Source organism: Pinus tabuliformis, chromosome J (assembly GCF_031772625.1).
Source record: "Pinus tabuliformis cultivar Carrire ecotype Pingquan chromosome J, CPIR1, whole genome shotgun sequence".
Lineage (NCBI taxonomy): Eukaryota > Viridiplantae > Streptophyta > Pinopsida > Pinales > Pinaceae > Pinus > Pinus tabuliformis.
Window position 1 is genome coordinate 1,351,635,346 of NC_142295.1, and position 14,758 is coordinate 1,351,650,103.

The 14,758-nt window shown below is 38.9% G+C and overlaps 1 pseudogene; it reads right to left on the reverse strand.

Moving 5' to 3' along the window:
* Positions 1–13,520: 13,520 nt before the first annotated feature.
* LOC149232381 (putative UDP-arabinopyranose mutase 1 pseudogene) lies at positions 13,521–14,552 on the reverse strand (annotated as a pseudogene).
* Between the last annotated feature and the right edge of the window lie 206 nt (positions 14,553–14,758).

Sequence of the window (14,758 nt, forward strand, 5' to 3'; positions counted from 1 at the left end):
ATTGAGCAGGTTTATGTCAACACCAAGAAATGATCATTGGACAACAGTGAAACGGGTTTTCAGTTATTTGTGTGGCACTAGTGATTATGGTTTGTGCTACCAAGGAAGACTGGGATTGGAAAGATTGTTGGATATTCATGGCTTTGTTGATGCAGACTAGGCTGGAGATCTAGATCAGAGAAGATCTACAAGTGGGTATGTGTTTAACCTATTTGGAGGTTCAGTCAGTTGGATGAGTAAGAAACAATCTGTAGTGGCACTCTCAACTACAGAGGCAGAATACATGGCAGCCACTCGTGCAAGCAAGGATGCAGTTTGGTTGGAGACATTGTGTTCAAGTATGGCGTTAGTACAGGGAGCTATAAGGATAGACTGTGTCAGCCAAAGTGCAATTTTCTTGGCAAAGAACCCTGCATATCATTCAAAGACAAAGCACATTGATGTTCAGTATCACTTTGTGAGGGATATGATAGAAGACAAAAATGTGTTGCTAGTAAAGGTGGACACTTTGAAGAATACTACAGATGCATTGAAAAAATCTGTGAGCTCTAAGAAGTTCTCTTCGTGTAGAGAAACAGTGGGTGTTGCAGGGCTAGATAGATGACTAAGCTCTCTTGTGGCCCCCTATGGAAAGAAAACAACAAGTAGGAGAATGTTGGGTTGTCTTATATTCTTTCCACGACTAACTCACATAGTTAACCAGGAGGTTGGGGAGGGGGGGGGGGGGGAGGGCGGCGAAGCCCCCCCTTCGTTGCGCCGATTGCGTAGCGGGAAGGTCACAGTGGGTTTGAGTGGTGTAGGTAACCCCACTCTGGAACCTATGTTAGGTTGGGCGGACCCACCTATGGTTTTGTGCATGATTTTTGCACATCTTTTTTTGGACATGATGGTTTTCAGTCCATGGTATTGGATGCTTCCGCATGTATAAATATGTATTATAACATTGAAAGGAACATAATGAAAAATCAAGTGGGTAGTCCCGGTTTGGGATCCAGGGGAAAATATCTGTGTATATGTGTTATGCTCTCACATTGTTTATTTTATGTGTTTTAGAGTTCATATGCAGGTACTTTCTGTACGGGGTTAAAACCTACAGACCATAGTTGGTGGTAACATTAATCCTCTCTTCAGAGATTGATGGCTCATATCTATTGTTCCCCTGCCCCTGCCCCCCCCCCATTTCTTGAAGTCCAAAACGACTAAGGGGGGGGTCACAATACCATAAGGATTTCCCAATAAAAGGTGGACCCTAGTATGACATGGCACCAAATGGAAAAAATAAGTGGAAAATTGATAAGGGTGAAAACCTGGGGTTGGGTTACACCTTTTGGCAAGAGAGGGCTTGTTTAGGTGGAAAAAATGATGGCTTGATCAAACCATTTAAGTGCTTGACTAAGCCTTTTTTAAGCGCTCAATTGAGCTCCTTGGGCACTAAAAAAGTAGCTTGATCGAGGGTTAAAAAAAACCCTCGATCAAACTTTATGGCTTGATTGAGCTATAATTCTCAATCAAGCATTATGGCTCAATCGAGCCATTTTTTTATTATATACCCCACCTGTGGTCTGTGTGCACCATTTGCACAGACCATGGGAAATTAGAGAGCTCGGCCGAGAGTGTGACTGTAGCTCGACCAAGAGTATTTGGGCTCGATCGAGAAATTGAAGCATGGAGCATTCAAATCAATCTCGCCAACGTCCTAGAGGCTCAAATGAAGTTAGGTATTTTATATTTTTTGCCTTTCTTATTTGATTTTTTTTGCAAAATTAAACAAATTAATTAAAAATAAGTAATAACAAAAAACAACCATACAAAAGCCATGAAAACAAAAAAAAACCCTTCAAAAGAACTTAGAAAATCACAAAACCAACCAAGAAAACCACCAAAAACAGTAAAAAAAAAACCTTCAAAGCAACTTAGAAAACCACAAAACCAAACTAGAAAATCATTAAAAAAAACCCTTCAAAGCAACCTACAAAACACTTTGAAACCACCAAAAAACTATAATTCAGGTTTTAAGTTTTTTTCTTACTTGCAATATTTTGTTTATTAAATGCATATTTTCTAATTTTGAATGGTAAAAACATTTTTTTCTAATTATTTTAGGTTTTAAACTTCTTCTTTAGGAATTTTGTGAAATAAATTTTCAAAAAATTTTAATCTTTTGTTATTAAAATGCATTTTAAATTTCTAAGAAATTTGATTAAAAATATACCCCAAAAAACTCCAAAACAGAAAACAACAAAAATATAACCAATAAATAAGTAAATTAGGAGTTTGAGATTGACATGATGAATATAGTTCCTCATAGTGAACCTCTATTTATAAAATAAACAATTTTATTTTATTATTTCAAATTCAAATTAATTTATATTTTAAATATTTTTTAATTATTCCCCAATGGGGGTGACCAAGCTAACAGACAAGTGGTAGCGCATTGGAGTTTGGAGCCAACTGGGCCTCCACACACAGAATGAGTGCCTTAAAGGCCCGTTGGGACCTGGTCCGGACTCCCGTGAGCATTACATAATGTGCAGTGTAGGTAGGAGGGTGGCCATTTGCAGCTATTGGGAAATGAGGAGGGAGTATTAGGTGAGACAGAGTAGTGGGGTATCGGCATCCTAGCTTAGGTTGTGGCTTGGGGCAACAGTGCAAAACAAGCTTAGGGTAGAAGGATGTGTGGGGGACTGGACCCTGTAGTCAATTTGGTGGTGGGATACGGGGGAGAATTGGAGTAGTAGGCATGACGAGGGATACCATTCCGAGGTTGGAGAGTGTGGGTGGTGTGCATTCATTCCCTCTTCCTCACTCTAGTTCTATCTTTGGGTAGGGGCTGCTCCTCTAGAGAGGTAATGTTGTGGAGTGGGTATTGGTCCAATCCTTGGCACGGCTTGTCCACTTTAGAGACTGGTGATGAAACCTCCTGTTCGCCAGCAAATAGTGCAGAGGGATACAAGAATGACATCAATTGTTTAAGGCTCCCTGACGTCAGTGTGGTAAGCAATGTGTTTTTGTATTTGGTTCATATCTGGCTTGTGTGGTGGGTTGAACGAGGTAGCCAAATTCGTCCCTGCGGTGCTGCAACTGGTGGTGGAGGTAGAAGATGAATGTTGAGACAAAGAGGACATGCTCGCAGACGAGGAGTTGGCCACCGCATGGAAGATCATTCACAGCAGTGAGTGCCCAGCTCAGCCTCGGAGTCAACCGAGAGCCATCATTCTGATGCCAATGTAGCCATGTCCCCAAGTGACTCCCCAGGCCACGTTGAGGCTTCATCCACCTTGGACTCCATAGCAGCCTAATTGAACAATCTCCATCTGAGTATGGAAACTTTGAGGGAACATCGATATGATGACCAGAATGAATGGGTGACCTACATCAACGACCTCCAACACACGCAGAACGACCTCCTAGACTCCATATACGACCTTTGGCAGTAGTTCTGATGAACAAATGGCCACCTTCATGCTTTGGAGACTTAGGTGGAACACATTGACTACCACATGCATGAGCGGGTTGCATTCTTTGCTGCCCTCCCACTGTTTCCCCCCAACCCATCCCCATAATGTATATTCCTAGAAAATTCTCTTTTGTGCTTCTTTTGTATCAAAAATAACCAATTACACGGGTTTTCTTGGCCTCTTCCGAGGCTTAATATTGCTCAAAGAAAGATTCATGTTAGCTCTTAAGCCTGATACTCAGTCTTATGCGACAACAATAATGTATTTTGATGATCTAGTGATGATGTATTTTGTTCCTGAAATTAGAATAATATAATGAATTTTTTTTTACCGACAAAAAAATAAAATAAAATTTAATTATAAATATAGTGCGATTCTAGTTTTAAAAATAAAATACTAATATTTAGAGTTAAAAATCTATAAAAAAAAATGGTTTTGAGCTAGGTCATGCCACTCTGCTCTGAGCCTGCGTCCTCCTTCGCTAGTTGCCTTCAGCCCTCCTGATTGCCATGGCCCCTTCGAATGCAACCCCGGAGGCAGCAACTACCCAAATGGCCTCTCCACCCTTGTAAAATCCCTTCCGCCCTAGCGTCCTCGTCCTGCAATTTTGAAATTTGTAAAAATTTGGATGGATTACAAGAAGTAGTTCTTCCTCCTACCCTTCCTCATATGGCGGCTCTTTCTCTAACAGAACGAGGCCTCATCAGGAAATTCACTAGCCTGTGGCCCTCCCCGAAGACAGTACAAAGGTGGATCAAGCGGAACTAGGCTAACAAAATAAGCAGCAAAATCTCTATTCACTTTTGTGGGAAAGGATACTTCACCTTCCACTTTGAGTCAAGAGAATACAAGGATCTAATCTGCAGGAACGGACTGTATCTCATGGATTCGAGAGGATTATATCTAAAAAAATGGACTCTGTACTTCAATCCCAAACTTGATGTCCCTAGTGCAGTCTCGGTCTGGGTCCGTCTTCCTCATCTCCCTCTCCATTGTTGGGGAGATGAATCGGTTCGAGCCATCGATAATGTTGTTTGGAAGTTTATTGATTGCAACGAGCCAAAGGACAAGATGCAAGATTGTGCGTGGATCTGTGTTGAATTTGATCTCAACAAGGGTCTTTCAGAAGCTATCAAGCTCAAAGTGGATGATTCAACTCACATCTAGCAGCTAGAATATGAACAGATCCCATTTAAATGCAAGGTATGTCACGAATATGGCCATTTTTCCAACCGCTGCTCTAAGTTAGTTGATGTTGAAAACGCTACACAAGATGAGCAATGGGAAACTGTAAAAAAAAAAAAGAAGACTGCCTCCTTTCCTAAGGAAAACCCTGAAGCTGCTCCTCCCAAGATTAATCACTCAGCTCCCCCCTCCACCTCCTCCCTGGATCCTCTCCTTAACATTTCTTCCACTGCTCCTCACTCTGAGATCCTTTGGAATCATCTAACCCCTTTGATGCCCTTTCCCTCGTTGAAAATGACCCCCCCATCCCCATCCCCCTTTCGCAAACTTCTCCCTCTTCATCTCATGACCCTCCCCTTACCCGCACAACCAAGAGCTCCTCTAAAGAGCACGATGTAAATCTAGAAATGCATAAAAAACAAGGACCAGGTAGAAAATCCATAAAGCAATAGAGGGATGAAAGTGCCCAAAAAGACATAGCCATGGGTACACAAAACCCCATAGAAACCTACATTCTGGGGAAAAATAGCAAAGAAGTAGCACGCAAGGAGCAGGGAGGGCGAGCAACTCTCCATATACCCAATACTCAATGATGAAGGTCCTATTCTAGAATAGCAGGGGACTAGGGTACGCCTCTAAAATTGCTGCCCTGAAAGACTTGATAGCTCCTGAGAAACCAAGAATCTTAATGCTTCAAGAAACAAAACAAGGACATCAAGAAATGAAAGGAATCATTGATTAGCTCAAGTAGTATGAAGGTTACATTTGTGAATCAAGGGGCGCCTCTGGTGGAATCACCACCATATGGAACCAAAGTACTTGGACATGCATAACTAATACAATCAATCAGTATTGGATTAAAGTCACTCTAGAGAATCAATCAGATAACAAACACATAGTCATCTACAATATCTATGCACCAAATCACTTCAGAGATAAAGAGCAATGTTGGGCTTCTCTCAAAATAGACATAGATGATGAAGATAATAGTAATATTATTCTTGGCAGAGATCTCAATCTCATACTCCACCCCAATGAGAAGAGAGGAGGTATTTTTACCCATGATCCCCATAGAACAAAGCTAGAAATTATCATGCAGGAACACGATTTAGTTGACATTGTTCCCAAAAACCGCATATTCACTTGGAACAACTGCAGATTGGGCAAAGATAACATTATGGAGAGGCTAGACAGGATTATGATAAATGTCTCTCATCTTTCCGCTTACTCCACTACTTACGCTATTGTCCTTCCCTATTCGGCATCTGATCATTATCCTATAGTCCTAGTCCTTGAGGGCCACTACCCCTTGGGGCCCATTCCATTTAAATTCAACTCACTTTGGAGCAGGATTCCCACCGCAGATTAGATTGTCAAACTCACATGGAGTTTGCACATAGAAGGATCGCCGAGATTCATTTGGGAAAGAAAGTTGAAGAGGACCAAATGTACCTTAAAGGATTGGGCAAAGAATTATTACAAATAACCGGAGAAGGCCAAAGCTGAAATAAAAAGCGAATTAGAAAGGATCCACAACAAAATAGAGGAACAACGACTCTCCAAAGAATACATAGCATTAGAAGGCGATCTCTATTTCCAGCTTTATCGTGCTAATAGAGATGAAGAACAAAAATGGAGAATAAAATCGAGACAGCTTTGGTTGTAAGGAGGGCATAAAAATTCTTCCTTCTTCCACAAGCAGGCCACAGTCAGGAAAATTAGGAATAATGTCACCTCCATCACTAACGAGCAAGGCCATCTCCAAACTACTCAAGACGCTATTAAGAATACTGCTTCAGACTATTATGGCATCCTCCTAACTGAGACAAAAGCAACAAAAGACTACTCAGATCTTCTTCAGCACTTGCCCACGAGAACCAGTGAGGAAATCAATGTAACCTTAATCAAAGAAATTGAAGAGGATGAAATTCAAAATGCCATCAAGATGCTCCAGCCAAACAAAGCCCTTGGCTAGATGGTTTCCCAATTTATTTTTACAGAACTTATTGGGGAACTATCAAAAAAGACCTTGTCAAAATGATAATATGGGCTCAGCGCAAGTGAAAAATTAGAGGATACACTAATGCCACTCATCTTGCGTTTATTCCCAAAGAGAATAGACGCTCATCCTTCTCTCGTTTCTAGCCCATTTCTTTGTGCAAATCTTCTTATAAAATCTTGACCAAAATCCTTGCTTCGCACCTCAAACCTCTCCTTCCCTATCTCATTTCTGAAAACCAAGGAGGTTTCTTGGCCAACAGACAAATATCCGACTCCATCCTTCTAGTCCAAGAGGCCATTCATTCTAGCCAAACTAGAAATGAAAAAGGCTTCATCCTAAAACTTGACTTAGCCAATGCCTTCGATCGAGTTAGGCACTCCTTTTTATTTGCTACTTTGGACAAATTGGGATTTGTCGTGCCCTTCATTGACCTTGTCAAAGCATGTATTACTGGCCCCTGGATCTCCCCTCTCATTAATGGTAGACTAGGGCCTTCCTTCCAATCTTCCTGAGGTCTAAGACAAGGCTGTGCCCTCTCTCCTTACCTTTTCATCTTAATGGCTGAATCCTTCAGCAGGGCCTTGGACTACAATCGTCGCATGGGACTTATTACTGGGATCAAATTTGGAAATGGAGTCAAGAACATAAACCATTACCAATTTGCTGACGATACATTGTTAATGGGAGGAGCCTCCAACATCATAGCTCCGATTCAAATCCCTCCTAGATTAATATATGAGCTACTCCGGAGGTTTGGTCAACTACCTCAAGAGTTGCATCTATGGCTGGAACACTTCTACTCAAACTCTGCACAACATTGCCAACACCTTTGGAGTCCCTTGCAAGTTGAATTGGGGGCACTTTTCCTAGCTAGGCATGCCAATGAGTGCTAGCAATCTGAAAGCTGCAGTCTGGGACACTATTACTGACAAAATGAAAAGGAAAGTGTAGCAATGGGGCACCTCTTGGCTTAACCTAGCAGGGCGCCTAATTCTTCTAAAATCAGGTCTCTCCTCCTTACCCTTATATCAATTCTCACTCTTGCAAGCCCCAACTAGTTTTCATCACAAAGTGGAGGCCATCATCCGTCACTTTCTTTGGCAAGGGGGAAAAAATGAAAGAAAGAAATATAACCTTATAAACTAGAAACAAGTTATTCAATCTCAGGAGCAAGGAGGGCTTGGAATTAGATCACCAAAACTCCTAAATCTGGCCTTTGGTGGCAAGATTGTGTGGAGGCTCATTAATGTCAAGCCTGCTTGGTGGAAAAATGTGTTAGAAACCAAATATCTCAATTCCCCAAGGCAGCAACTCTTGGATCATGAGATCCCTAGCAAATCTTGTTCTCAAAACTAGGGGCTGTGTAAGAAAGCAATCCCCCTCCTTGCACAAAACATTTCCAAGGTTCCCAAAGATGGCATTAATATTAGAATTGGAGTAGACAAGATAATGGACCAACAAACCATTAGCAGCAGACCTGGTACTCAGCAGATCTTATCCTTTCTTAACATCATGGGGATTCATAATTTGGATTGGATATCTTAGTGGGATGCCGAGTCTCAGATTTGGAAAGGATGGACCTTCCCAAATATACCCATTGAAATGGAAGCAAGCCTCACCAATCTTCAAACCCATCTTGATGGCCTTGCCCACTCAAACGCAATAGTGATGATGGCTTTCATTGGGACCCCTCACACTCCAACTACACAGTCAAAGCTGCTTACCAACAGATCTGTAGCAATGAACACCCCATGCCCATTTGGAAGCAATGGAAAATAGATTGGAAAATGGAGACCCTCCCAAAAATAAAATTCTTTATTTGGGTCCTCCTAAAAGGGAAAGTCCTCACCTCTAAGAATCTAAAAAAAATGTGGGGTAATTGGCCCATCCCGTTGTCCAAATTGTCAAGCAGTTGAAGAAACCATTCAGCATCTATTTGTTGATTTCCCCTTTGCCATATCCTATTGGAGAGAAGCTTTCTGGAACATCAACCTACCTTGGGGTACCAACAACTCTGTTGTTGAAGCCCTGCAACTATGGAAAATAAATTGCCCTTGGCAGCATAAGAAAAACAATGTTGCACGTAGAGTATGGAACTCTTTACCATGCTCTCTCTTGTGGAACATATGGCTAGCTCTAAATTGCATGGTCTTCAAGGACAAAGAAACTAGCATTAGGAAGTTATACAATAAGTCATGGAGTCTTACATTGGAAGCAATGTCTACTAAAATTCAAGGGAAACTTGACACAGCCGATCTCTATGTGGAAGAAGGGAACTTCATAGGGTATTTGTTGGACAAAAACAACAACACCCACAGCAGGAGTAACACTAATAGCAGCAACAACTCTAGCTATAGTTGGAAAATTAGAATAAAAGATGAGGAGTTTTCTTTATGGCTCAGAAACTGCAACACCCATTATCTTTTCTTTGATGGTGCCTCTAAATCTAACCCAGGAATGGTCGGGGTGGGAGGAATCATCTGTAACACCAATGGAGACATCATAACTGCCTATGAATGGGGACTAGGCAATCTATCCAATAACAGGGCCGAAGTTCTTGCCCTCTACCAAGGTCTCCTCCAGCTTCAAAACTTGGCATACACACAACAACAATCATTGGAGACTCGACTATTATCATCGGCTTGATGGTGCACAACCGACGTGCCTCCAATGTGATCCTATATCAATCATTCAATAGATGCCAAGCACTTGCCCATCAGATAAAAGAAGCTCGATTCTATCATGTACTCTGCACTCTCAACAAGGAGGCAGATACGCGTGCAAACAGAGCCTGCTTCCACCCCATTCGCATTCTTCTTTGTAATGCCTCTAAGTCACAATGTTTTCTGCCATAATCAGAAATAAATCACCTCACACATTATCTGCAGAGGTGTCCAGTTCCATCGGATCCCTCCTTGCTGACATTTGTATTATTCTCATGATTGATTTAGCTCACGGGTCACCTAAAATCTCCTCCGAATCTATTGCAGAGGATATCAATGTCATAATATCTTTGAATTCAACCCAAATACTCAGTCTCCGTCTTTTCTCACAAGTGCTACTACTGTCTTCATACCATTCCCGCGAACTATCTCTCAATTTTCATGTGAATGCATTTTCATACCTCCTCGATTCTCTGGCCAAGCACTTGTATTTAATCATGGTCCCCCTCGATCTGAATCACTCCTCCCTCTTCCCTCTTCTGCTCTTATATTCCCCTTCTATGCGTTTGCATCTCCCTCATCATTCTTCATCCCGATCTTCTGTCCCTTTGCTTTTCAAAGCCCCCGGCTACCTCTCTATCCCAGATCTCTGCCCATTAGAGTCACGCTTTTACAGGCTTGTGCTACACGGGTTCAACAAATTTCTCTCAAAGCATGACAAGAAGCACAAATTGCTTCCACTATGCTAATCTTCAGGCAGAGCTGGAGAAAATCCGTGCACAGTAGAAGATCTTGGATACGAAAATTGACACTCAAGCTCAAATTAATAGGGAGAAACATGAGGCTGACCTCAATCCCTTCCATCAGAGAGTGTCTTCACTCCAGGGATAGTTCAATGACCTCTCAAACAGGTGCAACCATGTCAAAGAGTCCGTGGATATTTTGAAGTATATTCTGGAAAAACATAATGCTCCAAGTACGAGCTCAGCAAATGTAAGAAATAGAGATGTTGAAGGCAACCCTGAAGAATCCACGGCATGTCAAATCCACCACATAAGCATTGATTAAGCATGAATTGCAAATACTGTCTTTTGTCATTTCAGTTTGTTCGAGTCTATACTAGCTCAGTTTTTCATACAGTTAAGAATGACAAAAGCAAAAGGGATTTTGTTCTCAATGTTGCCCTCCCCTGCTCTGCTTCTCATCTACATTGCCCTGTAACAATAGAGCTTAGTCTCCCCTATCTTTTTTGAATATAAAAAACAACCGACTTTGTAAAAAATAAAAAATAAAATCTATAAAAAAAACCAATGTTATTTAATTAATTATACATATAAACTATAGAATTATATATAACAAAACATTTAAAATATATATATATATATATAACATCACATAGCTATATATAACTATATATTATAGTTTCATGTATAACTCATTATTTAACATTTAACACTAGCTTCCTAATTTTATAACTATTTAACCTAACATAACTCATTATTTAACATTTAACACCAGCTTATATTCATCTTAACCCTCGATCTATCAAGCACAATCTCTCTAGGTGTAAACCTCTTTTATAAGTATTGAAGAAAATATAAATAATGGTGGGAAGTAACTCCTCTAGTTAAATTTTTAGATCTTATTCCTATCTATTTTTTATGCAAAGGCTTGCTTAAACTATGTTGGGAAGTAATTGATGGTAGATATGTTATTTACTTGAGCGTTTTATTTTTGAATGGTTTTCCTCCTAAACAAACTTAAGAAGAAAAACCACTACACAAATATCTAAAAGTCATGTATGAATATTGCAGCCATATCTATAAATTATGACATAAAGTATGTAAGCCAGTTATCCACATGGCATTATATTGTGGAGAGAGAGATAAATCCAACCTAGATATGGTATGTGTATATAAAATTCAGCTTATTTATCAAACCCATAGAGAAATCAAATCTCTTTTCACTTTAAAATAAGTTTGTATCTTAAGAAATTTGATACTTTTAAACTTTTGATAAATCCAAAATTAAAATAAATCAATTTAAAATAAATAGTTTAAATTTACAATAAAATAAATTTTTAAAATTTATTAAAAATTAATAGTTATAAACATTAATTAATTATTTAATCTCTAATATATATAGATAGATATATATATCAAAATGAACCATAGCTTTGAAAACATGACGTGCGAATAAATCACATATACATGAAGTCCGAACCCATCACATAAAAAGTATCGGAGAAATAGCAAGAAACAAAGAACTTAGCTGATCGAAAAAGAGGAAAATGATACATGGTATGACAATCACATTTTCACAATTCAATTAATTTCAATATAAAATCAGTGTATTAAGAATTAATTTCAATATAAAATCTAAGTGAATTTAATGAATATTCTCAGATGACTTCAACTAATTAAAATATTTCAATATAAAGTCAGGGGATATAAAATCAGTGGATTAAGAACCATCAAAATAAATAATATACAAACGAAAAAGAATAAAATCTAAGTGAATTTAATGAATATTCTCAGATGACTTCAACTAATTAAAATATTTCAATATAAAATCAGGGGATATAAAATCAGTGGATTAAGAACCATCAAAATAAATAATATACAAATGAAAAAGAATAAAATCTAAGTGAATTTAATGAATATTCTTAGATGACTTCAACTAATCAGGGGATATAAAATCAGTGGATTAAGAACCATCAAAATAAATAATATACAGACAAAAAAGAATAAAATCTAAGTGAATTTAATGAATATTGTCAGATGACTTCAACTAATTAAAATATTTCAATATAAAATCAGGGGATATAAAATCAATGGATTAAGAACCATCAAAATAAATAATATACAAACTAAAAAGAATAAAATATAAGTGAATTTAATGACTTCAACTAATTAAAATATTTCAATATAAAATCAGTGGATTAAGAACCATCAAAATAAATAATATACAAACGAAAAAGAATAAAATATAAGTGGAAAATGAAACAATACATTCAAGTTTTTTTTTTCAGAAGAAAAAAACCATATAGATTATATTAAGGAAATATAATGGACATTGTATACAGCAAACCAAAAATTCCGTATTGCCTGGAGACCCACCGCAGAACAGAATAAACCATAAAAGAGAGAAATGTACAGAATTTATAGATGTACAGATAAATGGAGAGATTAGTCTCGAGCCAGAAAAAAACAAAATAAATAAAAAAAAATATAATGATAACTTGAATGTATGTAAACATTCAAGTTATCATTACATCTAATTTACAAAAATGAAGTATTAACTACAGATATGATACTCGACAGATTAAACTCTTTTTCTGAATTGCGGTATGTAGATATATATATTTCATAAATAAGATAAATTACTAAACATGCACATCATAATTATGCGGCTGACTTATTCATGGAAGACCGTGTTCAGAACAGGTAGATTACCCTAATATAATATCACAGACGATAGATTATACATCTATTATCTGAAAGCAAGTAATATAGATTAGTGTGGAGGATACAAAGTAATATGAAAGTAAGTTTTTTACTAATTTTTTTTTTATATAGATTAATGTGGGAGGATACAAATAATATGAAAGTAAATTTCTCACTAATTATTTTATATAGATTAGCGTAGAAAGATATAAGCAATATGAAAGTAAGTTTTTCTGCTTCTAGAATTTTGATGTTTAATTTGCAATAATCCTACCCATATTCCTCTGTTATAAAGTGAACAAAGTTTCAATTTGATGTCATACAGGTCAATGCATTTTTGGTACATTCCATCTCCAAACATTTAGCTTCAACCAATAATGTTTTTCAACAATAACAGCTGCACCAAAAAAAAGCAGTCTCAACAATAACAGCTGCACCAAAAAAAAAGCAGTCTCAATAGCAGAAAGCGATTCAAACACATACCCGATCCAAGCATTCTACTGCATATGCATATTCTCAGGATGTGGGTGCAGTCCTTATTATCATCTAACTGAACAAAAACATATCCATGCAAATACTGCATTCAGATTTTCAAAAATGATCGCATCCCAAGAAAGGTTTCCCCAGATTTCAATCTATCCCCTGCTATCATCTGATTGCATAAACATAATTAATAACTAAGAGACTACTCATCTACCAAAATTATCATCAACTACACAGTTCAGAGCTGACAAATGCAAACAATTAATGTGGGCGCAGATCCTTGCTACTTCGGGGATACCATCGCTGGTCCATTGGGAATAACTTCGGTTTCGGTAGCATGGTTGGCAGTGGGATTGAGCTCATCCCAAGCTTCAATCCAAGTGACCATTGCATCTGCCAGCTTCTGGAAATATGGATCTATTACTCCAAGTTTCTCCCTTACCTGCTTTGACAACTCAATGTAGCATTGTTGGACAGAAGTACATTCTTTTGGAAGTGTAACAGCTTGGAAAAATGGAATGATATCCTCCTGCCAAAATATTCCCTTGTACTCTTTCTTCAAATTAACAAAAGGGTTACTGGCCTTGCTGTGCCAAATGTATGGCAGCCCTGTCTTCACTCCCAATCCCAAGTGGTCGCAGATCACCTTGACACACCATCCTGCCCACATATCGTCATAACGACCAATAGGCTGCCCATCACCCATCAAGCCAAAATACATTGCAGGCCCGATCAAGTCCCGATTGAAGGCCAAATTCATGCCACACATGGGGAAAAGAGCACCCTTTGGTATTGTTAAAACTGCATCAACATACCTGGTATTGCGTTCTGAAGGCTTGACAAGCTGAGTGGGGGCATCGTAGTCAGGGATATTCATCCAGAGGCCGTGAGAAACTGCAGTGGGTGTTCCATGGCGAAGGCTGAAGGGGTACCCACGAACAAAATCTGCGCCCTCTCTGTATGGATCATATAGTGTATTGAAAAAGAATGGAGTTGAGGGGGAAAGCAAATTCGTAATGTGCTGCTGGAGAGCATTGATGTCGTTGTCGGAGGGATCCTTGGCAACAAAGCAGTCATCGTCAATTGTAAAGATGTATTTTTTCTTGGAGACCATGTAGCCGAAACAACGACAAGCACTGTCCTTGAAGGAGATGCAGGAGGCCTTGGGTCCGAGGATCCTGTCGATATCGTTTCTGTTGTAGAGTTCATAGTCGAAACCCTTCGGCACTGTGATGGTCCTCGATGGTTCGCCATCCTGCACAATGATGAGGTGATAGGGCTCAAAGAATGGCCTCCACATTTCCAGGAAATCCAAGTTCCGGATCGTGGGTATCACTATGTCTAGCTCGTCCTTCAAGATCGGGGTCGCAGAACTCGGACCTGCGATTGCCATTGTTACTTGATCAACTTTTCTAATTGCCAGAAGAAAAATGAGAAAGGATAGAAACTGAAACCCACGGAGCTGAAAAACGAAGAAATGAAATGCGCACAACCCAATCTTGCACAATCAGAAGGACTCTT